Source organism: Ursus maritimus, unplaced genomic scaffold, assembly GCF_017311325.1.
Source record: "Ursus maritimus isolate PB19 unplaced genomic scaffold, ASM1731132v1 scaffold_26, whole genome shotgun sequence".
Taxonomy (NCBI): domain Eukaryota; kingdom Metazoa; phylum Chordata; class Mammalia; order Carnivora; family Ursidae; genus Ursus; species Ursus maritimus.
The window spans coordinates 18,727,523-18,754,718 of NW_024425119.1; the positions used below are offsets into that span (position 1 = coordinate 18,727,523).

General features: G+C 38.0%; 1 long non-coding RNA gene and 1 other non-coding gene across 2 annotated transcripts in view; one reads left to right on the top strand and one right to left on the bottom strand.

Moving 5' to 3' along the window:
• Positions 1-27,196, top strand: part of LOC121105357 — a 43,051-nt gene that overhangs the window by 11,959 nt on the left and 3,896 nt on the right. The gene's annotated exons all lie outside the window — the stretch shown is intronic.
• LOC121105482 lies at positions 48-174 on the bottom strand. Its single transcript, XR_005838008.1, has one exon.

Below are 27,196 nucleotides of genomic sequence, written 5' to 3' on the forward strand. Positions count from 1 at the left end.
GAAATAAGATTTTTCTAAGAGCCAATGATTTTTTTTTTAAGTTGTAAATTGTCACCTCTGAGAGCCAGCCCTATTCCTAGGACAGCCCTCCTAAACTGAGAGGGAGATTTCTGTGTATCTTGCCAGACTCCCATAAGCCAATGAGTTATAACTCCAAAGATTGGATTTAGATATGAGATCTAAAATTCTTGACATTTCAATTGCCTTGAAACTCCCATCCTCGGTTAAAACTCTATACTTTGTTTTCTTTAAGAGGATTTACTGCCTTTATTGATATATTTTTAAACCCAAATCACATAAATCCAAAATACAATTTTAAAATAGTTAAAAATTCTTCAAAGTGATTAACCATCATAGCTATAAAGTTATAAAGATAAAATCCTTACTAAGTTTCAAGTATATGAAATTGGAGTATAATTAAATAACAAACCATTGAATGCCAATTGAAAGTTTAAAAAATAATTTTGAGTATCCAAAGTGATCTTCATAAATTATACTTAAAAAAACTAATAATGCCTATAAAGGAATTATAATGGTAACATCTAGGTCTTATATGCAATTAATCGCATAAGATATATAACTACTAATTATTCTACTGCTCTTTAGAGCACCAAAAATATAGCAATCTTTCAAAGGATTTAGGGAGGAAATCTCATTTTTTAGTGAACAACATAAGTTCAGGGAATTATATATCTATGGAATCTTTGTATCTCAGCATTGTGAAATATATCATGTCTATAGCCATTAAATGTGAAGCCAGGTGAATTACCAAATTTAAGTCTTAGAGACAAAGGGAAATAACTTGCTTCATTTATAGTTTTTGAATAGGTTAAAACTTAATATATTAGAATACTCCATAAGAATTCACATAGGCCACTATATAGATTATGTATGCTTATTAAAGAACCTATATATGGAATTAATATTTAATATATAAAATATATATGTATATATTTTTCCTTAATCCATATCACCCAGTTAACCCATCCTTACAACTCCCTCCCCTCTGGTAAATCAGTTTGTCCTCTGTAGTTGAGTATGTTTCTCGATTTGTCTCTCTCTTTATTTTTTTCCCTTTGCCTGTTTGTTTTATTTCTTAAATTCCACATTTGACTAAAGTCATATGGTATTTATCTTTCTCTGACTGACTCATTTCACTTAGCATTATACTCTCTAACTCCATCCATGTTATTGCAAATGGCAAGATTTCATTCTTTTTTATGGCTGAATAATATTCCAGTGTGTGTGTGCGTGTGCGTGTGTGTGTGTGTGTGTATACACACCATTCTTCTTTATCTACTCATTAGTTGATGGGTACTTGGCTATTTCCATAATTTGGCTATTGTTGATAATGCTGCTATAAACATCAGGGTACATGTATTCCTTCGAATTAGTGTTTTTGTATTTGGATAAATACCTAGTAGTATAATTGCTGGATCATAGGATCATTCTATGTTTAACTTTTTGAGAAACCTCCATACTGTTTTCTACAGTGGCTACTCTAGTTTGCATTCCCACCGACAGTGCAAGAGGGTTCCTCTTTCTTCACATCCTTGCCAACAGTTGTTTCTTGTTACTGATTTTAGCCATTCTGACAGGTGTGAGGTAATATCTCATTGTAGTTTAGATTTGCATTTCCTGATGATCAGTGATGTTGAGCATCTTTTCATCTGTCTACTGGCCATCTGTTCATGTCTTCTGCCATTTTTTAATTGGATTATTCATTTTTTGAGTTTGAGTTGTGTAAGTTCTTTATATATTTTGGATACTAACCCTTTATGCCATTTGCACATATCTTCTCCCACTCCACAGGTTGCCTTTTAGTTTTCTTGATTGCTTCCTTCACTGTGCAGAAGCATTTTATTTCGATGCCCCAATAGTTTATTTTTGCTTTTGTTTCCATTGCCTAGGGAGATGTATCTAGAAAGAAGTTGCTGTGGCCAAAGTCAAAGAAGTTACTGCCTGTGTTCTCTTCTACAATTTTTATGGTTTCATATCTCACAATTAAGTTTTTAATCCATTTTGAGTTTATTTTTGTGTAAGAAAGTGGCCCAGGTTCATTCTTTTGCATGTAGCAGTCCAGTTTTCCCAAGACCATTTGTTGAAGAAACTTTTTTCCATTGGATATTCTTTCCTCCTTTGTATAAGATTAATCAACCATAGAGTTGTGAGTTCATTTCTGGGTTTTTTATTCTGTTCCTTTGATTTATGTGTCTGTTTTTGTGCTAGTACCATACTGTTTCGATCACTGTAGCTTTGTAATATAACTTGAAGTCCTGAATTGTGATGCCTCCAGCTTTGCTTTTCTTTTTCAAGGTTGCTTTTTCTATATTTGAGGTCTTTTGTGGTTCCATACAAATTTTAGGATTGTTCGTTCTAGCTCTGTGTGAAAAATGCTGTTGGTGTTTTGGTAGGGATTGCATTAATTGTGTAGATTGCTTTGGGTAGTATAGACATTTTTACTAATATTTGTTCTTCCAATCCATAAGCATGGAATGTCTTTCCATTTCCTTGTGTCATCTTCGATTTCTTTTGTGAATGTTTTATAGTTTTCAGAGTCCAGGTCTTTCACCTCTTTAGTTAGATTTGTTCCTAGCTATCTTATTATTTTGGGTTCAATTTTAAATGGGATTGTTTTCTTAATTTCTCTTATTGCTGCTTCATTTTTGTTATATACAAATGCAACAAATTTCTGTACATTGACTTTGTATCCTGTGACTACTGAATTTGCTTATCAGTTCCAACAGATCTTTGGTGGAGTCTTGTGTTTTCTCTATATAGTATCGTGTGTTCTGCAAATAATTTTACCTCTTCCTTACCAGTGTGGATATCTTTTATTTTTTGCTGTTGTTGTCTGATTGCTGTGGCTAGGACTTCCAGTACTATGTTGAATACAAGTGGTGAGAGTGGACATCATTGTCTTCTTCATGACCTTAGGGGGAAAGCCCTCAGTTTTTCCCCATTAAGGATGTTGTTAGCTGTGGGTTTTTCATATGGCCTTTATATTTCCTCTAAACCTACTTTGTTGATGGTTTTTACCATGAATGGCTGTCAAATGCTCTTCTGAGTCTTTTGAAATGATAATATGGTTCTTATTCTTTCCCTCATTGATCTTATGTACTACATTGATTAATTTGCAAATATTGAACCACCCTTGCCACCCAGGAATAAATCCCCCTTAATTGTGGTGAATGATTTTATTAATGTATTGTTGAATTTGGTTTGCTAGCATTTTGTTAAATATTTATTAATATTAATATATATTAATATTATATTTAAATTTAAATGCATGTTTATACTTAATATATAAATATACATATTTATATTATATATAAAAAGCTATTTCCATTAGTGTTTCAACCCTTAATTTTTTTCAAAATATAGGTTTTGAAAGTTTAACACATGACTTTCAAATGAAAATGAGCCCATGTCAAAAATTTATTTAACACATTAATGAGCAAACAAAGGGGTGAAGTTGTTTTCAAAAAAAGTTTAGAAGGAACAGAAATATTTATAGTGACTGAGTAAAAGAATGGTGGGAGAAGACTATGAAATTACACACAAAACTGAATTATGTCTTATGTGGGGAAAAAAGAAAGCAGCTTTGGATTTCAGACCCATTTGCATCTCTGCAGGACAAAATTCATTAAAATGTCTACCATATTACACAAGTTAATGTCTACCCTTAGAGTGTAGGAAGATATCCTAACCAATAATAAGTAATCCAAAATCAGAAAATCCTTGGCTGTGCTTATTAGACAGTGCTTCAATATGACAGTATCTCCTTGTGATCCTAAATAAATTCTAGAGATTATTGCTGACTAAAAAAACAAAGTTGGTCACAGTGTTTTGACCAGTTACAGAAATATAGCAAAAAATACTCACAGTTTCCTAACAGTATGCTCCACAGTTTTTGGGTTGCTTTGGTTGAGTTTTAAATAACTCTTATTTGTTGTTCTATTCTACGGAGGAAAAGAAAAAAAGAAATTTATCTTCATTAAGTTACACCTTCAGTGTCTCTGTATGTGTATGGATTCTACTTCTTCAAGGTTCACAAAATCTGCTAAAGTGTTCTAACCAGTGAGGAATTAATTGATCTATTATACTGCCTATGAGGCTTTGATCTTGAAATCCACAGAAGGTGCAAGACTGGTGTCCTAGAGGGCCAAGGACTCTGATTCCAGAGCCAAATTACAACCTTTGTTCCTTCGTGGGCTTTTTAGTTCTGATTACATTGGATTTATTCTCCAACAGGACACAGTCTTGGCTGTACAAGTGATTTCTGCAGTGATATCCCAATTAAAAATGAAAAGATTCCTATGAACTATGAAAATAATTATGTTTCTGTTAAAATTAAAGATTTAATAAAATATTTGTTTCTGAGGTATGAGAACCAGTCTTATGGGTTTCTTAAAAAATACTATTTAAAGAATATTTCATTTCAGTCTGTAAAAACATAGTCTAAAAAACAGAGATGGAAAAGATTAAGAGGCTTTCATATACCCATCAAAAATATCAATATTCCAGGGGTGCCAGGGTGTCTCAGTTGGTTAAGCATCTGCCTTCAGCTCAGATCATGATCCCAGGGTCCTGGGATTGAGCCCCGCATCAGGCTCCCTGCTCAGTGGGGAGTCTGCTTCTCCCTCTGCCTCTGATTCTCCCCCTTGCTCATGTGCATGCTCTCTCTCTCTCCCCCTCACTGAGTCTCTCTCAAGTAAAATAAATAAAATCTTTAAAAAAATCAATATTCCAAACAAAACATATATAATCACAAAATAGCTTCCTTTATCCATTCATTCAGTCCTATGTGATTAATTATTGAAGAAGGGTAATATTCTCTACTGAGATACTTGTATAACCATGTCATGAGAATTTGATCAGTGTTTGCCCTTAGGGCTGAGTAGGGGTAAGATGATCAAACTTTCTTTTTTAATGAAGAGGAGAGAGGCACATGCCTCCCCACCTCTCCTCAGAATGTCTCCCTGACACATTCTTGGCTCAATAAAAGGCTCAACCTTTTGATTTGACAATGCGAAGTCTTAGTCCTTCTGACCATTGGAACTGTAAACACCTTCAGAGTTAGTTCAGGATTGTCTCTCAGGTTATCAGGAAGTAATCACAGGTGTATCATTTTATCTCCCAAGAAGATTTGAGAAAATTTAGTTGTTCTTTTTCCACTTAAGTGTATAAATTTGTGTGAAATTCTATCCAGCCTTTGTAGACACTTTCAGGCTGCCTTCATATGCACGTAAATATGAAATGGTTACTCACTAATGAATTTTGTTTTCCCTCCCTCTTTAATACTGGTGTGGAAGGTGTTTTGTTGGTTTCCTGATTGTTTGCAGGAATTGTGATGTTACCTTATAAGGCATAGGATGTTACTTGCTAACAAGTTAGTCTGCCATAGTTTCATGGATGTTGCAGAACATACAACACTCCTGGCTCAGAGACAAGGGACTGTTTATTACTCAAGCAGTACAAGCAGCATGATCACCATGTTCACATCCGCTGGCCTTGCCTACCACTTTCTGGAGGGACCAGTGGAAGGGACTAGGTGGATGCTGGGCATACTGTGAGTTTGCATTATGGAACATGGAGTTTAGGAAACCCAAATCTTTTATAATAGGCTCTCAGGAAATAGAAATGAAATTTACGTGAAGGTGACATTAGTTTTATTAATCTGGCCTGTAAACAACCTTGTCCCTAGCTGTGGAGAGAAACACTGTCTTCCAAGTCCATTTGTTATACAAATATCCTTGGAAAGATGACCCAGAGCAAAGGTAGCCAGTGTTTATGTTTGTAAGACATATAGAAATGAAAGAGATCCTTGGAGAATTGTCTTCCAATAAAGGTGAGAAAATATTCTTCACAGTGTAGGCATTGTAAATCTCTAGAGCCTTCCTGCAGGATGTACAGTCTCTAAAATGTATTTCTATTAATAACAATTTATCCATACAAAATTAACCGTTTGTAACCAATATCTCAGTATTCCAACTTAGAAATTATCTAGGGATATGGATTGCACAAATGGACCTCTGAGCAGACAAACTTTAAAAAACTTTATGGGAATAATATTAGCTTTTCTAATTAGTAAATCACTGTATGATGCTTGGGAAGCTCAGATTAACTAGTCCCTTCAAGAGAATACAAATCCAAATATTATAAAAATACTTTTTACAGGTTTACTGTATACTGATAGGGAAATTATGGGTTGCTGAGGATTTTTTAACCCAAAATTGTCACACTGGTCTGATTTGTTCAAGAGTCACCTTATTGGCATTAATTTAATCACAGATGAAAAAAATGCTTTGTTTTTCAAAAATCACATTTTTAAAATATCAGAAGTTTAGAGTCTTTATATTCCAGGAATATTAGAATTATGTCCATGATGACTAGTTTCTATATGAGAACAGACCTAATTTATTTTTAGAGATTTTCTATCTAATATATTAATATTTCCTGGAGCAGGAAAATATTTCCCACTCACACAATGAGAAGTAAAGGCTTTTTTCAATTACTGACACAGATGTGCACACAGACTTTGCAGCTTTACTTCACAACTTAGGACACAGGTCAAAATTCAACGCAACACACACAAATCTCTGGTTCAGATCCCAAAGTATTGTTCTATTTTCCAACAAGCAGGAAATATTTTCTTAATTAATTTGAACTCACAAATAAGCTAACAAAAAGACCAGTAACTGAGATAATATGTTATCTCTCACCTATCAGAGAACTAATCTCTGTCTCTACCCATGACAGATCTTCAATGGTCAGATCATGAGAACAGATTTTCGTTTTTTGCTGTTCTATGCAAACCAGAAGCAGAACCAAACTTAAGACATAGAAAATAAAAGCATATAGTGAAAAATTAAAATAGTAAAGAAACAAGAGTCAGTAAAGTTAATTTATTACTACTTGGTATTCTTTCTTTGCCTTTTTTTTTCTTTTTCTTTTTTAATTTAAATTCAATTAGCCAACATATAGTACATCATTAGTTTTTAATGTAGTGTTCAATGATTCATTAGGGTATTCTTTCTAAGAGGAAAGAAAATATGTGCTTTGCTTCCTTGGACATCTCAGTGAAACCTCCAAAACTCTCATGATTTTTTAGAAGTTCAAAATATAACTCATATAATGGGAGCACATCAAAGGTTCATTAACTAGTACCCAAACTTGAAAGGACTTGGGTTCAAAAATATATAAATAAAACAGGAGTATTCATGGTGATTAAATGAAAGAATGATGGGGGAAATTGTGAAATTACATGCAAAACTGGTGTGATGGTTAATTTTGCCAACTTGACTGGACCAAGAGGTACCCAGCTATTTGGTTAAACATTATTTCTGCATGCATCTGTGAGGGGGTGTGTGTGTGTCTGGTGCTACCTCAGCAGAGGAAGATTTTAATAATCAAGTGGATAGAAGGACTTGCTCTGTGGACACTAGTCAGCCTCTTTCCTCAGCCACCCTGTCATTGTCCAACGGGTTCTTGAACAAAGTGGCCGTGGTGGCAGGGATGGAGGTTATTCATGGGCTCAGCAACATGGACCTCTACCATCGCCAACTGTGGAAGGGCCAGTGTTTCATTCTTTCTAGAAGAGATACGTAACCAGGGTATGAATCTGGCTTCCCTGCATGCGGTGCTTCTGCCTTATCTACCATTATGGTCGTCTACACGGCATTGCTTCTGATCAGGAAACTCCCTTCACAGCCAAAGAAATGTGACAATGGGCTCCTGCTCCTGGAATTCTCTGCTATTACCATAGTCCCTACTATCCTCAAGCAGCTGGCTTGATAGAACAAGGGAATGGCCTGTGGTGAGGCAAGGTTCTCTGGGAAGTATATACACTCTGAATCAGTACCCAGTATATGGTGCTCTTTCTCCCACAGACAAGAATCCAGGGGTGGAAATGGGAGTGGCATCACTATTAACCCTAGTGACCCACTGATAAAACGTTTACTTCCTGTTCTTGCAACCACATGCTCTGCTCTTGATTCCAAAGGCAGAAATACTTCCACCAGGAGACACAACAATGATTCCATTGAACTGGAAATTAAGTCTGCCGCCCAGCCACCTTAGACTCTGAATCAACAAGCAAAGAAGGGAGTTACTGTGCCAACTGGAATAATTGATCCTGACTACTGAAGGGAAATTGGATTACTATTCTACAGTGAATGTAAGAAAGAATGTCTGGAATACAGGAGCTCTCGTAGGGCATCTCTTAGTATTACCATGCCTTGTGATTAAGGTCAGTGGAAAACTACAGTAACACAATGCAGGCGGCCCGGACCCTACAGGAATGAAAGTTATAAATACCAGCTATGACCACGTGACCAATTACAGAAATAAGGACTATAATTGTCATCCTCCTGGTTCTGTTATAAATATTTTCTTGTGTGTATACATATATGTATGTGTATGCATATATGCAAAAGTATTTTCCAAATATATTTTTTTATTTTCCCCAGTCTTATTTTCTTATGTAATGTAAGACATATTGACTTTAAGTCATAATATTTATTGTTAATTTTACATCACAGTGTTAAACTTATGGGATAATGAGGAAAAGAGTAAGCATCACTCAAGGACTTCACCTTCTCTTCTGGGGAAGATATTAATGCATATCTGGTTGTATGCAGGAGAGTTGTACGATCTTAGATGGAGTATGGCCTTGTCTTCATTTGGAGATTAAGTATAGTTCAAGGAGGTGTGTATGGATGCCAAGTTGGTGATTTTATGTGTCCACTTGACTGGACGCCTGGGGTGCCCACGTATTTGGTTAAACATTATTTCTGAGTGTGTCTGTAAGGGTGTTTCTGGATGAGGCTAACATTTGAATCAGTTGACTGAGTAAAGGAGTTTTCTCTTCCCAGTGTGGGTGGGCCTCATCCAATCAGTCGAAGGCCCAAATAGCCTAAAAGACTGAGGAACAATGGATTCTTTCTCGCTGCCTATGTCTCTGAGCTGGGACATTGGTTTTCTCCTGCCTTTGAATTTGGTCTTAGACTGGCACTTACACCAAGAGCTCTCTTGGTTCTCAGGCTCTCAGACTTGGACTGAAACTGTACAGTTGTCTCTCCTGAGTCTCCAGCTTGCTGACTGCATATCTTAGATTTTTCAGCCTCCATAGTTGTAAGCCAATTCTTTATAGTAAATTTCTCCCTCTCTCCCTCCTTCTGTATGTGTGTGTGTGTGTGTGTGTGTATGTGTGTGTATCTCCATTCTGTTGGTTCTTTCTCTGAAAAACCCAGAGTAATACAACTGATTAATGCCATACAAGTCAAAAATAAACCAATAATAAGCTAAAACTTTTGAGTTGTAATACTTACGATGGAGAGGAATAATGCTTCTTAACATGAGAAATTCATTTTCAAATTCATTGCTAATTTTTATTAGCCATGAATAATTTGCATTGCTCTTAGATTTCTACAAGTTAGTTTACAGCCTTTTCAGAGTTGTAAAATAGCCTAATAATTAAGAGCAGATGGCAAAACAAAACTGGAGAGATACATACTTCTAGATAATTAGATAAACTTTTAATACGAAAACTAATTTCTTATTCACTTCCACCCAAACTGTCTCTGAAAGGGGAAAATGCCTACAGTAAGATAATTCCTTTCTAATATTCAAGTTATATTATCAGTGAACACTCTAGGCTGGGTATTTCTGAAAGTTTGATCAGCATGTGTTAATATGTGCGTCAGTAGCGCACAGCTGTCTACGTTACAGCTTAGACTCTGGAAAATTAGGTGAAATATCTCAAAGGTGTACAATAAATTAGCATTTTCCTATGTCATCTATCCTCAGTTCTCCACTGTACCAAAAGCTTGAATAACTTTAAATTTTACAAATGGTATTCATTTGTGAAATGGTAAGACGTTCCCTGTGTACGTGTTAGAAATTCAACATTTAAATTGCCACTGAAGAGTCTCCAGTTCAACAAATACCACTAGTTACATTCATACAAATTCAAACAATGTTTTCGTTGTTAAACTCTTTTGGCCAAGATGTTCAATTGCACGAGATCAAGAGTGGAACGTATTATTTTATTTTTAAATCAGTCTTTTAAAATGTAAAATTTTAGAAGTGTTTTTTTTCCTCTGAAAAAAAGATGAATTATAGATTTAGACATGAATTACTAAAAAATCATAGTTAAAAGGTATATTTTCCCAGGAAAACCAACACAAGTAAATTTTTGCTCAAATTTGGGGTGGGGGGAAACGTGTGTCTTCCTGATCAAATGCAGAAAGTGCTTTTGTTGCACGCACTTGTGAGTTCCTGACTCCATTCAGAGGGACAGAGTGTAATCCTGTTCCCCATCACCCCCCTCCTCCCACTGGATGCTTGTAATGCAGATTGTCAGTCTTTGCTGCAGGTAGAATCACCTAGAGAGCTTTTTTTTTTTTTTTTAATTGGTGCTTAGGATACACCCCACACAAATCAGAATCACTGGGGATAGGACCCGCGTATCACTATTTTTCAGAACTCCTCTCTATGGTTGAAAGGTACAGTCACTCTTTGGAAATACTGGTCCAGCAGATTTTCTAGCTGCTGGCTTGTTTTTCCTGACATTTCCTCCCAAGGTTTTCAAATACTTTAAAATAATTATTATTATAACTTTTTTTGAAATAATAGGCTTGAAAAAATACTCATAAAATTCTTATTTTACCATTTTCTTCAGAACAGACATGTTCTTCTGCTAATATTTGAAAATATACACCTAAAATAAATATCTTGATAGAATGTAAGAGCGTGCCCCACATGATCAGAAAGGATATCATTGATCCAGATGTACAATAAACCAGATTCCTATTTGGTCATATCGATGGCTTTAGTATATATGTGGGTATGAGTGTGTGAATTGGTCAGTATTATTTCAAAGCTGAAAGTAGTTTTTCTCGCAGATGGATGATGTATTCTTTTTGGGGTAAAGATAGTTTTGTTGCTGCTAATTGGCCTTGCTGCTAGGCAAAGTTAAAGCCAATATCCTGTTCTGGAATGGGGGGGGGGTATTAAAGACAATAAAGTTCTGTTCTTCCAAGAATAAATATTGTAAATGATTTTTGTTCTAGACAGAGTTACTCAAGATCCCTTTTGGGGGGCATCTGAGAGTGGTGGTCTGGATTCCGTGGTGGGAAGATACAGGAAGGGAGATGTGGTTGTCCTTGTAATGATAGTTGAATGGAACTTTGCTCAGCTGAGAACTGTCCAAGAGGAATTGTGGCATAGCCTGGTCTAAGAATGCTGAGAGATTTTATATGTTTAATCCAATTTCTTGGGTGTGGGTGTGTTTCACTGTATTCTTTTTTTCTACCCAAACCTTTGTTAAATCATGTTGGCAGGTCTTTGCTGTGGGGAGTTGGGGACTATTGTGGGCCCAAAGTGGAGAGCAGCAATGGTCTGAGAGAAGTTTCCAGCCTGCAGAAGGAGATCCAGAGTAGAAAGGAGACAGTCTGTCATGAGGAGTAGAGCACTGGGTAGCAGTGATAACGGGAATAATCCTGGAGCCTGTAAACATTCCTCAGTGATTCTAGAAATACCAAGGGAGGAGAAAGTCTTCCAAGACCAGTTACTCAGTTGTTGAGGATGATTCTATTTATGGTAAAGTGAAGGGTGACTCCTGAAAATTGAAGCAGAGACAACTGGGTTGTAATAGAGGAAAAAAAAAAGCCAACTTTATACAATAACTATTCATTTAATCAGTCAACAAGCATTCATTAACCATGTTAATAGCACCTGGTTTTAGAAATTGCATATTCATCAATTATACATATATATATCAAGTGAGCCAGATATAAAAAAGTTTTTTCTTTAATGAGACACAATATTAAAAATAAGAACTATATAGCCAAGCACTTTGCCACGCACTCTGCAACTCTACACGCAACACTGGTAATCGTTATTCGCAAGGGTTAAGATTTTGATAGGACAGTCTTAAAAAAAAAAAAAAGATTGCCATAAAGAGTGTACATTTTTTATGATTATTTCATGAAGTTTTTGCTTAAGTTGTTTTCACATATAATATTTCAGTTCTATTTCTGGATGCAATTATGTAAAAGAGATTTGTGTAGGGGTTGATCTGGGGAGAATCCTTTGTAGCGGGATGACAGTGTGATGAGGCAAGGTTAAACAGCAGGGGAGCCCCGCAGCCGAGGATCATCAAAGATCAGCCTAGCAAGGAAACCCAGGATATAGAAGCCATCTGGCCAGAGGGAATTTAGCAAATCCTCACAAGGAAATCTAGCTTTCATTAACTTTAGTTACAACCCAGAACAGAAATGTTTGAAACTCTCTTAATAAAATGAGTGGTTCAAGATTCCAGAGGAGGATATCCTGCAATGATGTCTTCAGACATGCTGGGAATTCTCCCCCCTCAAATATCTCTGGCTAAAACTGAAAACTAGCGGTAGTATATTCAGTCAGTAAGCACATGAGTACATTTTTTTTTTTAAATGATTTTTTATTGTATTATGTTAGTCACCATACAGTACATCCCCGGTTTCCGATGTAAGGCTCGATGATTCATTAGTTGTGTATAACACCCAGTGCACCATGCAATACGTGCCCTCCTTACTACCCATCACCGGTCTATCCCATTCCCCCACCACCCTCCCCTCTGAAGTCCTCAGTTTGTTTCTCATAGTCTATAGTCTCTCATGTTTCATTCCCCCTTCTGATTACCCCCCCTTTCTTTATCCCTTTCTTCCCCTACCGATCATCCTAGTTCTTATGTCCCATAGATGAGAGAAATCATATGATAGTTGTCTTTCTCTGCTTGACTTATTTCACTTAGCATTATCTCCTCCAGTGCTGTCCATGTTGTAGCAAATGTTGAGAACTCGTTCTTTCTGATAGCTGAGTAATATTCCATTGTATATATGGACCACAACTTCTTAATCCAGTCATCTGTTGAAGGGCATCTCGGCTCCTTCCACAATTTAGCTATTGTGGACATTGCTGCTATGAACATTGGGGTGCATATGGCCCTTCTCTTCACTACGTCTGTATCTTTGGGGTAAATACCCAGTAGTGCAATGGCTGGATCATAGGGTAGCTCAATTTTTAACTTTTTAAGGGACCTCCACACTGTTTTCCAGAGTGGCTGTACCAACTTGCATTCCCACCAACAATGTAGGAGGGATCCCCTTTCTCCACATCCTCTCCAACAATTGTTGTTTCTTGCCTTGTCTATTTTTGCCATTCTAACTGGCGTAAGGTGGTATCTCAGTGTGGTTTTGATTTGAATTTCCTTGATGGCTAATGATTTTGAACATTTTTTCATGTGTCTGTTAGCCATTTGTATGTCTTCATTGGAAAAGTGTCTGTTCATATCTTCTGCCCATTTTTTGATTTGTTTATTTGTTTCTCGTGTATTGAGTTTGAGAAGTTCTTTGTAGATCTTGGATACCAGTCCTTTATCTGTAGTGTCATTTGCAAATATATTCTCCCATTCCGTGGGCTGCCTCTTAGTTTTTCTGACTGTTTCCTTGGCTGTGCAGAAACTTTTAATCTTGATGAAGTCCCATAAATTCATTTTATCTTTTGTTTCTCTTGCCTTTGGGGATGTGTCATGAAAAAGGTTGCTTTGGCCGATGTCGTAGAGGTTGCTGCCTATGTTCTCCTCTAGAATTTTGATGGATTCCTGTCTCACATCGAGGTCTTTCATCCATTTGGAGTTTATTTTTGTGTATGGTGTGAGAGAGTGGTCAAGTTTCATTCTTTTGCATGTAGCTGTCCAATTTTCCCAGCACCATTTATTGAAGAGACTGTCTTTTTCCCACCGGATGTTTTTTCCTGCTTTATCAAATATTAGTTGCCCAAAGAGCCGAGGGTCCATTTCTGGGCTCTCTATTCTGTTCCATTGGTCTATGTGTCTGTTTTTGTGCCAGTACCATGCTGTCTTTGTGATCACAGCTTTGTAGTACAGCTCGAAATCCGGCATTGTGATGCCCCCAGCTTTGTTTTTCCTTTTCAACAGTTCCTTGGAGATTCGGGGCCTTTTCTGTTTCCATACAAATTTAAGGACTATTTGTTCCAGTTCTTTGAAAAATGTCCTCGGTATTTTGATCGGGATAGCATTGAAAGTGTAGATTGCTCTGGGTAGCATGGACATTTTAACTATGTTAATTCTTCCAATCCATGAGCATGGAATATCTTTCCATCTTTTTATGTCTTCCTCAATGTCTTTCAAGAGTGATTTATAGTTTCTAGAATATAGGTCCTTTACGTCTCTGGTTAAGTTAATTCCAAGGTAACGTATGGTTTTTGGTGCTATTGTAAATGGGATGGATTCCCTAATTTCTCTTTCTTCGGTCTCGTTATTCGTGTATAGAAATGCAACTGATTTCTGAGCATTGATTTTGTATCCCGCCACGTTACTGAATTGCTCTATAACTTCTAATAGTTTGGGAGTGGCTTCTTTTGGGTTTTCCATATAGAGTATCATGTCATCTGCAAAGAGAGACATTTTGACTTCTTCTTTGCCAATTTGAATACCTTTGATCCCTTTTTGTCGTCTGATTGCTGTTGCAAGGACTTCTAGTACTATGTTGAATAATAGTGGCGAGAGTGGGCATCCTTGTCGAGTTCCTGATCTTAAGGGAAAGGCTTCCAGCTTTTCCCCATTGAGAATAATATTTGCAGTAGGCTTTTCATAGATGGCTTTTATGAGATTGAGAAATGTACCTTCTATTCCTACACTCTGAAGGGTTTTAATCAGGAAAGGATGCTGTATTTTGTCAAATGCTTTTTCGGCATCGATTGAGAGGATCATATGGTTCCTGAGTCTTTTCTTGTTGATATGATGTATCACGCTGATTGATTTGCGAATATTGAACCACGCTTGCATCCCAGGTATGAATCCCACTTGATCGTGATGGATAATCCTTTTAATGTACTGTTGGATTCTATTAGCAAGTATCTTGTTGAGGATTTTGGCGTCCATATTCATTAGGGAAATCGGTCTGTAATTCTCCTTTTTGAGGGGGTCTTTGCCTGGTTTGGGGATCAAGGTAATATTGGCCTCATAGAATGAGTTTGGTAGCTTTCCTTCTGTTTCTATTTTTTGAAATAGCTTTAGGAGAATAGGTATTATTTCTTCTTTGAATGTTTGGTAGAATTCCCCAGGAAAACCGTCCGGGCCTGGAGTTTTGTTATTTGGAAGGTTGTTTATCACTGACTCAATTTCTTCATAATTAATTGGCCTGTTTAAGGAATCAATTTCTTCCGGTTTCAATCTTGGTAGTTTATAGGTTTCCAGGAAGGATTCCATCTCTTCCAGATTGCTTAGTTTATTGGCATATAGCTGTTGATAAAAATTTCTAATAATCCTTCCAATTTCAATGGTGTTCGTCGTGACCTCTCCTTTTTCATTCATAATTTTAATAATCTGGGTCCTTTCTCTTTTCTTTTGGATAAGTCTTGCCAGTGGTCTGTCAATTTTATTGATTCTCTCAAAGAACCAGCTTCTAGTCCTGTTGATCTGCTCTACTGTACTTCTGGTTTCTGCTTGATTGATTTCAGCTCTAATTTTGGTCAACTGCTTCCTCGTGCGTGGATTAGGCCTGTCCCTCTGTTGCTGTTCCAGCTTCTTGAGGTGAGAATATAAAAACTGCATTTTAGATTTTTCTATTCTTTTGAGTGAGGCTTGGATGGCTATGTATTTCCCCCTTAGGACTGCCTTTGCAGTATCCCATAGGTTTTGGACTGTTGTATTTTCATTCTCATTGGTCTCCATAAATTGTTTAATTTGATTTTTGATTTCCTGGTTTATCGAGTCATTCCTGAGCAGGATGGTTCTTAGTCTCCAAGTGTTTGAGTTTCTTCCAAATTTTTCCTTGTGGTTGAGTTCCAATTTCAGAGCGTTGTGGTCTGAGAATATGCAGGGGATAATTTCAATCTTTTGGTATCGGTTGAGACCTGTTTTGTGTCCCAGAACATGGTCTATTCTTGAGAATGTTCCATGGGCATTAGAATAGAATGAGTATTCTTTGGTTCTGGGGTGTAGTGTTCTATATATATCTATGAGGTCCAACTCGTCGAGTATGGCATTCAAAGCCTTTGATTCTTTGCTTAGTTTTTGCCAGGGTGTTCTGTCTATTTCTGAGAGTGGAGTGTTGAGGTCCCCTACTATTAATGTATTTTTATTTATATGTCTCTTTATTCTGGTTAAGAGTTGGCTTGTGTATCTTGCTGCTCCCCTGTTGGGGGCATATATATTTATAATTGTCATATCCACTTGTTGAATACTTCCCTTAAGAATAATATAGTGCCCTTCTGCATCTCTAACTATAGTCTGTAGTTTAAAATCCAATTTATCTGATATGAGAATTGCTACCCCAGCTTTCTTTTGAGGTCCATTTGCGTGAAAGATGGTACTCCATCCCCTTACTCTCAGTCTGAATGCATCTTTGGGTTCGAAATGAGTCTCTTGTAGACAGCAAATGGATGGGTCATTTCTTTTTATCCAATCTGCAACCCTGTGGCGTTTTATGGGATGGTTCAAACCATTTACATTAAGACTGATTACTGAGAGATATGATTTTAATGTTGCCATGTTGCCAGTAAAGTCTTTGTTTGTATTGGCTGTGACTTTCTGTTCTGTATCACTCTTGGGGCCTTTTTACTTTTATAGAACCCCCCGTAATATCTCCTGTAGGGCTGGTTTCGTGGTTACAAAATTGGTTAGTGACTGGCGATTCTGAAATGTCTTTATTTCTCCATCAATTCTGAATGACAGCCTTGCTGGATAAAGGATCCTTGGCTGCATGTTTTTCTCTGAAAGAGCTTTAAATATGCTCCCCCAACCCTTTCTCTCATTCCAGGTCTGTGTAGACAGGTCTGACGTAATTCTGATGCTTTTGCCTTGGTACGTGAGAAATTTCTTTGCCCTGGCCGCTTTCAATACTGTATCCTTGCATCTAATATTTGCGAATTGCACTATGACGTGACGTGGCGTAGGTTTGTCGTGGTTGAGCTTGGGAGGGGTCCTCTCTGCCTCTTGGACACGAATGTTTGTTTCCCTTGCTAGATTAGGGAAGTTTTCAGCTACAATTTGTTCAAATATCTCTTCTAGACCTCTGTTTTTCTCCACCCCCTCGGGGATGCCGATGATTCTAACATTGGATCGTTTCATTGAGTCAGTAATCTCCCGTAACCTACATTCGTGGGCGTGGATTTTTTTAAGACCATCTTCTATTTTCATTTTTTCCTCTATTAACCCATCCTCCAATTCACTAACCCGTTCCTCTGCTTCTGCGACCCTGGCCGTCAGAGCCTCTAGTTTTGCCTGCATTTGGCTCATAGAATTTTTAATTTCTGTCAGATTCGCTCTCATTTCTGTCCTTAGGGATTCTATATTCTCAGTAACCTTTTCGTTAATAGTTTTTTCAATTCTACTCATCATTTTGACCATCGTTACTCTGAATTCCATTTCTGATAATTTGGTTACATCCATATCCATTATTTCTGTGGCAGAGGCCACAGAATCACTGTCTTTTCTTTGCTGGGGGGGGCTTCTCCTTCTTGTCATTCTGATGAAGAGAGGTTGCGGGGTTTCCAGAGCCCAAATTATTGACTGGGTCCCAGGCCGTGCCCCTTGTTTTATAGGGATCTTAGGGATGTGGGCTTCTTCTTTAAAGATTTTATTTATTTATTTATGTGGCAGCCAACCAGCGAGAGAGGGAACAGAAGCAGGGGAGTGGGAGAGGAAGAAGCAGGCTCCCAGCGGAGGAGCCCGATGAGGGACTCCTTTCCGGAACGCCGGGATCACGCCCTAAGCCGAAGGCAGGCGCTCAATGACTGCGCCACCCAGGCGCCCGGGTTGTGGGCTTCTTGATTTTTCAGCCTGCCTTCTGTGTTCTGGGGGAGGGGCCTGCCGCGCCAATACTCAGGCAACCCTGTTTGGGTAGAGTCTCCGTGTCCCCTGCGAGGGAGGATGGGGATGGGCACTCTCTGAGCCGGTATTTCCAGGCTTTTGTTCTCTGGCGGCTTTCCCTGGCGGTTTGCTGTGCCTCTTCTGAGAGTCAGAGCAGCAGCGGCCAAATTTCAGCCTCTGTCACGGAACAGAAGGATTGCGGCCCGTTCTCTACTAATGTTCTGGCCACTTTAACTCTGTTTCTGTTGGTGCTGCTCAACCCTGCAGCGTCCCGGGATGTGCGCCCCACACCCGGCGTCCCAGCCCTCACTTCCAGGGTCAGCGCTCTGTCTTTGTGTTTCTAGCCGCCAGCCGCCAGCCGCAGCCGACGCGCTCCCGGATCTCCCGTCTCAGTCTGGATCCAGTGAGCGCACCGGGATTCCGTGTCACGAGATGCCTGGGTGGGCGCGCGCATCCGGCTCACAGTCTCAGTCCGTTGTTTTGCGGGTGCCGGCCCGCGAGCCCCCGCGCCCGCCTCGAAGTGGCTACCGCTTCCCGGCGCCCGAACACGCGGCTCCCTCCCCTTCCGTTTATCTTCCGAATCTGTGCACAGTTTCATGGCTCCCCACTTCATACCTCAATACTCAGCGCTGGAGATGTTCATTTGTAGAGATCCAGATGCGTCTTCCTGCGTCTCAGGCTGGTTCCGTGGTTGTTTAGGCTGGTCTGGTACCGATCCAGCTCGACTCGGAGGACCGGCTGAAAACGGTGTCTCCTACTCCTCCGCCATCTTAACTCCTACATTCTGTATAACGTGGAATTTAACCTACAAACCCCAATCTCTAGCGACCGAGACAGAGAGCTCCCGAACCGGCCGCGGGGGGACCTGGCTCCTCCCTCCCTACATGAGTACATTTTTATCTAGATGGGAACATTTAGAAAAATGAAATGGTCTCCAAAGTACTTATCACACAGTTGGCATTATTGTTGATGATAACCCTAGAAAGCTTTGGATGTCCATTTATATTTCTGTTGTTGGTTTTCACCCTTGCTTTTCCTCCAAGGCTCCTCTTTACTTTGTACTTCTCCCAAGCAGGTCCAGTTTTAGAACGGACTTTCTCACTAACATTTCTTGCAAAAAAGTGGATAGTTACGAAAGAAATGATACAATTGAAAATCCAAGTAAGAGATTTTAGCTCCATTTTTAAATTACATCTGAAGATATATTCTGATTGAGTTTACGATTTGAAGTCCTAAGACTTCTTGGGTTCCATGAAAACTTGTGTTTTCTTCATTCAACAAATATTCATTGAATACCTCTTTGTAGCAGACACTGTTCTAGATACTTGAAGATAAAGCAGTGGACAAAAATGAAAAAAAAAAATCCTTATCCCATGAAACTTCTTTGTTTTTTTAATTTTTATTTTTTTATAATAATTTTTTATTATGTTAGTCTCCATACAGTATATCCTTAGTTTTTGATGTACTGTTCCGTGATTCATTATTTGCGTATAACACCCAGTGCACCATGCAATACGTGCCCTCCTTACTACCCATCACCGGCCTATCCCAGTCCCCCACCTTCCCCCCCTCTGAAGGCCTCAGTTTGTTTCCCAGAGTCCACAGTCTCTCATGGTTCATTCCCCCTTCTGTTTACCCCCCCTTCATTCTTCCCTTCCTTCTCCTACCGATCTTCCTGCTATTTCTTATGTTCCATAAATGAGTGAAACCGTATGATAATTGTCTTTCTCTGCTTGACTTATTTCACTTAGCATAATCTCCTCCAGTCCCTTCTATCTAGTAAATGGGTGTATCTATATCTTTATATGAAAATACTTCTATTATAAATTTAAATTTTTTAATATAACACACAAGAATGAAGACACACACACACACACACACACACACACACCCCTCTATATAAAAGATAAGGAAGACGGGTGACCTCTGAATTGGGAGTGAAAAAGTGTATCAGTTTTGAATGGGAGGCTGGGGGCATGTCTCCCTGAGAAATTAACATTTGAACAAGATCTGAGAGGAGGCATCACAGAATGTCACAGAATGCTATCCTGACAGATGTATGGGTAGACTCCTGGAAACCGTGAAAAGGCTTGTCCATGTACCCGCATCCAATCCTTGAGAGAGGTGGAAGCCTAGCAAGAACAGAAGGGTTAAAAATCAGTTGTTAGATCTAAACCATCCGTGCGCTTGCTTGCTTGCTTTAAAGTAAATAGATGCAATTGAGGTCATTGAGAATCCTGGATAAAATCGCAAGTTTTTAAAATAGATGTTTACGCATTTTACTTTGGTTCATAATTTAATCAGAATTCAACATCAGGAATTTTAGAAATCGCAATAAATCTTTCAGTGTGTATTAGGGGAAATCTAGCTGTCTGGTAGCAAGGAACAGTGGAAAGGGGATGGGCCAGAGCATGAGGGGAGAGGTCCACGGAGAACTATGATTGGTTAACATGGAAGATTTTTTTGAACATGGAAGGGGAAAATGGGGCATCCAAGTCAAAGCCCTGGTTTTAATCAGAAGTAGTATTTAAGAATAAATAGAAATAAATCAACTTGTGAAAGGTAGATCATTTCACCGAGGGCAGAAGAGTTTTATAACAAATTCCCAATAGACAAATAGTATTTTGGAATATGTTTCATGTAATATAGCAGCAGAAAAAACAATCACTAAGAATATCATACAGATATATCTGTAACATTGAATGTCAACTCTACTTCGATAAAAAAAAATGTCATGCAGAAAAGGAAATAAATTCTCAAATGAATTTTAGAAAACAGAATTGGTAGTTGTACTATAAACATAAAACCCTTTTGCTAGACATCATCAACTAAATATTATTATATCATAATAATAGAATGTAGCATAGCTAATTTCTCTAATACAGAATCTGAGCAAATCCATTCAAATATACACAGACACATATGATTTTGAATTGGTAACATATTCGCATACTTCAAACATAAAAATATAAAAATATACCTGGAATGAGTTTTCTATGCCCTTCTTGTAACATATACTCTATGTTCTTTTGCGTCTTAAAGTTCTTTCGATGTTAAGCCATATTAATCCATTTATAAAGTATTTCCTGGTCCTTTTTTATTTTTTAGCAATTGCAAAGTATGCCATTGTGTGAATATATCATGATTTATGTAATCAGCCCTCTACTAATGGAACTTCGGTTGTTTTCTTTTTTACTACTATAAATAATGTCACAACAATAATCATGTACATAGCAATTTCACACATATAGTAATATACATTTAGGATAAAATCCTAGGAGTAGAATTATGATGCCAATGAGTATATACATTTTAATTTTGATAAATGCTGCTAAATGGCCTTGCTAGTGGTTGTACCCATTGACTCTCTCCCTAAAAATTCACGAAAGTTACTATTTTCCAACAGCCTTGTCAACACAGTGTATTTTGGATTTCAGCCTATCAAGTAGGTACAAATTTTGTGTCACTGTTGTTTGACTTTGTTTCTCTTAATACAGACCCATTCGGGTATCGTTTCATATGTTGGAGAGATACTTGTGTTTTATTCTAGAAGAACCTTTTTTTCATATCCTTTGCCCATTTTTCTGCAGAGTGAATTGCCCATTTCTGTGATATGGGTTACATTTTTCCCAGGTGTGTAATTTGAATATTTTCACCTTGCCTTTTTCTTTCTTTCTTTTTTTTTTTCCACTTATAAGGTGTTTTTGGTTTTTTTAAACTGAATTTTATTTTATGGCTTCTGAATTTTATGTCATAGAAAGAAAGGCCTTCTTCACTCTGAAGGCAAGAGTTCTCCATGTGTTCTTTTCTCCTAGCACTGTTTTGGTTACACACACACGTGTGCACATGCACACACATGTACAACGTGTCTATCTAGCTCCTGAATTTATTGATTTGGAATTTACCTAGGAATGGACCCCATTTTATCTCATTCCACATGTCTCCCCAGTTGTCTAAACAGAATTCAGTGACAAATTAATCTTTTCTAAAGTGTCCCCATATTCTTATACTAAATTTACAAGTATACTTGGGTCTATTCCTGTTCTTCTGATTTTGTACCATTATTCTTTGTGTTACATGCTAAAACTACACTGTTTTAACTACTAAAACACAGTGGTATAATTTATCTTCTAATTATTCTATCAGATATGATAAAGCCTCCTGCCTGTACATTGCTTTAAGCACTTTGGAAGTAACTTTTAAAATCTGTAGTAAAGAAATGACGTGCGTAGTCCACAAGCCAGCAATACAATTCCTAGGCTTTTACCTTAGAGCTGTGGTTCTTAAGTGTTAGTGTGCAACAGAATCATAGGCAGGGCTTCTTCTAACAGATTGCTAAGCTCTAGCCCTAGAATTTCCGATTCCATGAGAGTAGGACCTAAGAATTTGCATTCCTAACAAGTAACTCGAGTAATGCCAGTGTTGCTGGTCTAGGGACACACTTTGAGTTCCACTGTCCTAAAACATCTCCCACATGTGCAGAAGGAAGGAAGCCTGTACAAGAATGTCTCAACATTGTGGTTAAGAATTGGGAAGATCTTGTGCTTACTTCGGCAGCACATAAACTAAAAAAAGGATGGGAAGAACCTTACAGGTTCTTCATAAAAGAATGACTTATTATATTGTTATTCTGACAATGGAATTTTCTACAGTTGTTAAAATGAACTAGACACACGTATCAAATGGATAAATCTCATGAAACATAATGTGGAGGACCAAAAACAATAGGGACCATCATTTGATCTCAGTGGGGACAGTGGATGCAGAAAGGGCACATAGAACACAGAAGAGACAGGCGTCTGGGTAGCTCAGTCAGTTAAGCGTCTGTCTTGAGCTCAGGTCATGATCCCAGGGTCCTGGGATCCAGTCCTGAGTTGGGCCTCCCTGCTCAGCGGGGAGTCTGTTTCTCCCTCTGCCCCTCTCCCCGCTCATGCTCTCTTGCTTTCTCTCGTGCTCTCAAATAAATAAAATCTTTAAAAAAATTGAAAGAACACGGAGGAGAAAAGACACAGGGCATTCAGGAAAAACAGTAAGTTTCAGAAGAAATTTTATCATGTGACACTATATTAAGTATTAAAACATTAATAAATAATACTGTATCATTTATGAATACATCTCAAACGTATTAAAGTCTGGGAATTATAAACACTAAATTCAGGAGAGTAACAGCTTAGGGCAGAGGCAGTAATTGGTATAATTCAGTATTGAGAAGAGGAATATAGAGTGGATAGACACATTTTAATTTTCATGAATATTGCCAAATGGCCCCCATAGAGGTTGTACCAATTTACTCATTTGTCAAGTTTTATATCTTATACTGGGTGATGAGTATGATCATGCATTACATTATTTCGTCTAATTTTGTTGAATGCCTGAAATAGTTCATCTATAAAAATTAATAAGGAATAGGTGACTGTAAGGAACTGCCCCTTTTTGTTGCCTACCTGTCTTTGAAATTTTCTAAAGGAGATAAATAAGGTAAAGAGTAGTCACGTGCCCCACACCCCTATGTTAAATACTGACTTCACTGTACCTTGGTTGCAAATCTGAAAAATTATGGAACTATTTAGAAAATTATTCTTTCTAAATTTAGGCCACAGATTACAGATTTTTAACCTAAAGTATAAATGGCTCCAGTATGGGTTGTATACCGTACCCGATATTATTTAAAAGGCTAAGTAGGGAAAGGTCACATAAAAATCTGGGATTTCTAGTTTTTCTAAAAATATCAGAAGGTCTGGCAACACAGGGTGAACATTCCCACGTGGTAACAATTGCCTGGAGTGAGCACCAGCTGCCCCTCTTCATGCAAAATGTGTTTTCTGGTTTACCACAGAGCTCGCCTGGTCCCTTGACTCACTGGGGTTACCACTCTAACCCCTACCAGCATCTGAGCATATAGTCCCTGCTTTATAGAACATTGTCCGGGGGGAGTAAAATTTGTGTTTTGGAGCTCAGCATGTGTGTGGTTATGACTCAATCATAATCATAGGGAGACTTTTAAAAAATCCTGTGATTCACACAGGTGAGGTGTACCCCCATATGAGGATGAGCCTTAGAGTGTCCGTGCCTTCGACCTCACTGTGATACGAAGACATCTAGCCCAGACTTTTCTGCTGGAATTAGAACTTTAAAATCACCACAACTCTCCTACTGAGGCTTTTTTCCTCTCTCCCTATAACTTATCCCCAACCTCATCTAGCAAAAGCGCCCTCTCCAGTATTTGAGACCAACAATGTCCAACAGAATTATATATAGCATTATAGCAAGACACATTTATATTGTTAATAACCACATTAAAATAAGGGAAAAGAAACAGGTAAAATCAATTTTAATGATATATTTAATCCAGTGTATCCAAAATATTATTTCAATATGCTCTCAGTGTATAAATGATTAATTATTTTATACTCATGCTTGTGTGCATGTGCTGAGTCTTTGCGTGATGTAATCTGCTGTCAGGAGATCTGAATCAAGAGGCTATTTTACAAATAAGTCCTTGTCTAAGGAGAGAAAAGTAATGCCAGGAAGCAGGGTGTATTCACAGGACATTTCCTGTGAAGTGTGTAATATCTCAGAAACTTTTACATTGAAATATGCATAAAGCAAACATCTCTAGTTTTATTTTTTATGACTGTAATTAAATTATCTCACCTTTTGAGAAGTCCAATATGCATATATAGCTTTATGTTGTGGTATTGTAGAGTGNAGGGAAAAATAGAACAAGCAATTACGGCCAATCCTTTAATTATACGTCAGTTATATGTTGTGGGAAGGAAGCAGCATTCCCTTGAGAAGTTGGCCCAGGAACAGGGAGAATCACTGGGTGGAACTCACGCTCTTGGCATAGCTTCCAGATCAAGCCTAGGAAGTCAAGAGGGAATATGCGTAAACTGACTTTTTCCTCTGTATATACTAGAGGATGTTGGACCTTGAGTGGTAAAAGGACTATAAATAATGGAAATCTTTCTAGATGGCAAGATAGAGAAAGAAAGGAATTGAGAAAAGTCCTTAAGAAAGATATAAATATCTCCACTTTGGGTTTTGTTTTGGTTTTGTGTTTGTTTTTGTTTTGTCTTTAGGGCTGGAAGAACAAATTTAATAACACCAAGTAAAATGACTTTGGGTAGCAAGGTTTTTCCTCTGACAATATTTAATAGCCAGAAGGACCTCTTCTCTGTCTCAGAAGGGAACTTCTCTAATCTATACTAAGAGTTCTGAGAAGTTGTTGGTTAAGGTAAATAGAAGTATGACTTCAGTTGGGCCATAAAAATGGTCAGGACTTGGGGGTGCCTGGGTGGTTCAGTCGGTTAAGCATCTGACTCTTGGTCAGGTCATGATCTCAGGGTACTGAGATGGAGCCCCATGTTGGGCTCCATGCTCAGCGTGGAGTCTGCTTGAGATTCTCTCTCTCCCTCTTCCTCTGCCCCTCCTGCATACTGTCTCTCTTTCTCTCTCCCTCTCCAAAATAAATAAAATCCTAAAAAAAAAAAAAATGGTCAAGGCTTGAGTAGACATAGAGGAGGAGACAGGGTACTCCTGGGGCAGAATGACATACAGAGCAGAATAGGCAGACAGAAGAAAGAAGATCATCCAAAGTAAAGTACACTATAGTGACACAGAGGCAAGGTAATAAGAGTCTTATTCAGGGAGGTCAACAAGATACACAGGGAAGACCTCTACCTGCCAGTATTCTGCCTTTAGGATATTACAGAAGGTCTAAATGAGCCATAGAAACTTCTATAGTAAAGTGACTTCAGTTTCATTCTAAATAATCCTAAATTTTGCCTCACTTCTATTTTACTGATAGCAACCTATACATATGCTCATTCCTCCTGTGTATTCACTACCTTCAATTTTGATTCTTAACAAAATTTTTGTAGCTTATCTCCATTTTTTTGCTGATAAATATCAGAAGGGGATCATGTAGGGCCAGTACCACAACCATTAACAAGTATTGCATTTCCCAGAATGCTAGCGTTCATACAGGCCAAATGCTAGGATTGTTCTCATCCCACCCGTTGTCAGTCTGCAGCTCCATGGCTTTGTTTGAGATTTTCCACCTATGTAAAATGCCCTCCTTTTTGTTCCGACTCTAACCAAATTCTGCTCAACTTTCAAGGCCTAATTCAAGTTTAAATCATTTAGTTGGGATAGTCAATACACACTGACTATCAACACATGGATTACTATTCTTTTCTCTCATACTTATTAAGTACCCCATATAATTTAGCATTATTTTATATATTCTCATTTTATAAACTGTTTCCTACAATTAGATAAATTTTTTTAAAGATTTTATTTATTTGAGAGAGAGTGAGAGCCAGAGAGATCACAGAGGGAGAGGGAGAGGCAGAAGCAGACTCACCACTGAGCAGAGAGCCTGATGCGAGCCTTGATCCTAGGGTACTGAGATCATGACCTGGGCTGAAGGCAGGCGCTTAACCGACTGAGCCACCCAGGAGCCTGATACTAAATTTCTTGTAATCAGAGACCATTCTTTATTTTTCCCTTCAAATATTCAATACATCCTAATTGGTCTATAGATTGATTCTTTGAATCAGTACTTGTAGTTATTGAGCACTGATTATGTTCATAGTTACAAGGCAAAAACTTAGCGTAATGAATAAGATCTCTTACAATTTAGTTCTCAATCTACTTTTCAGCTCTGATTTTCAACTTTGTATCTGCCTTTAAACTCTGCACTTGCTGAACTTCTCAGCCAGTATCTGATATGTTATGGGATTATTACCATGCTTTTGCATTTGCTATCCCCTGATCCCATGCTACCTACCCCCACACATTTATTAAGCCAACATCAGTTCCCATGTAGTGCTTTATGCCTCTTCTTATAGCAAATGGGTCAGGTGGTCTTGTATTCTACCAGATTGTATCCATTCCATATACTCAGAGCACAGCAATCTGATAGCGGGAGGAAGGTACTGTACCCATCCAGGTATTATCACCAGAATAGTCAGAGTACTAGAATCAGAGGCGAAGAATCCCATATGTTTGAAATCTGGGGATAGAGAAGTTTTGAAGAAGAATGGTTGTGGCCATTAGGGGTAAGAGCTCAAAAAGTGTCAAAAAAAATTTAAAAAGAGAGAATGGAGGAAAGACCTTTGAGTTTGAGATAAAAGAGATCATTGAAGTAATTCTTGAGACTGAGTCTTAAAGAAGCAGAGGTAGATGCATGGGAAATAAAGTTTTGGTGCTGAAGAATTGAATATAGCTCACATATTAGAAAATTTTGGCAGTAAAAGAAAAATATAATGGTAAGTAAATACATCAGTATTGGCAAAGGGAAAAATATTTCAA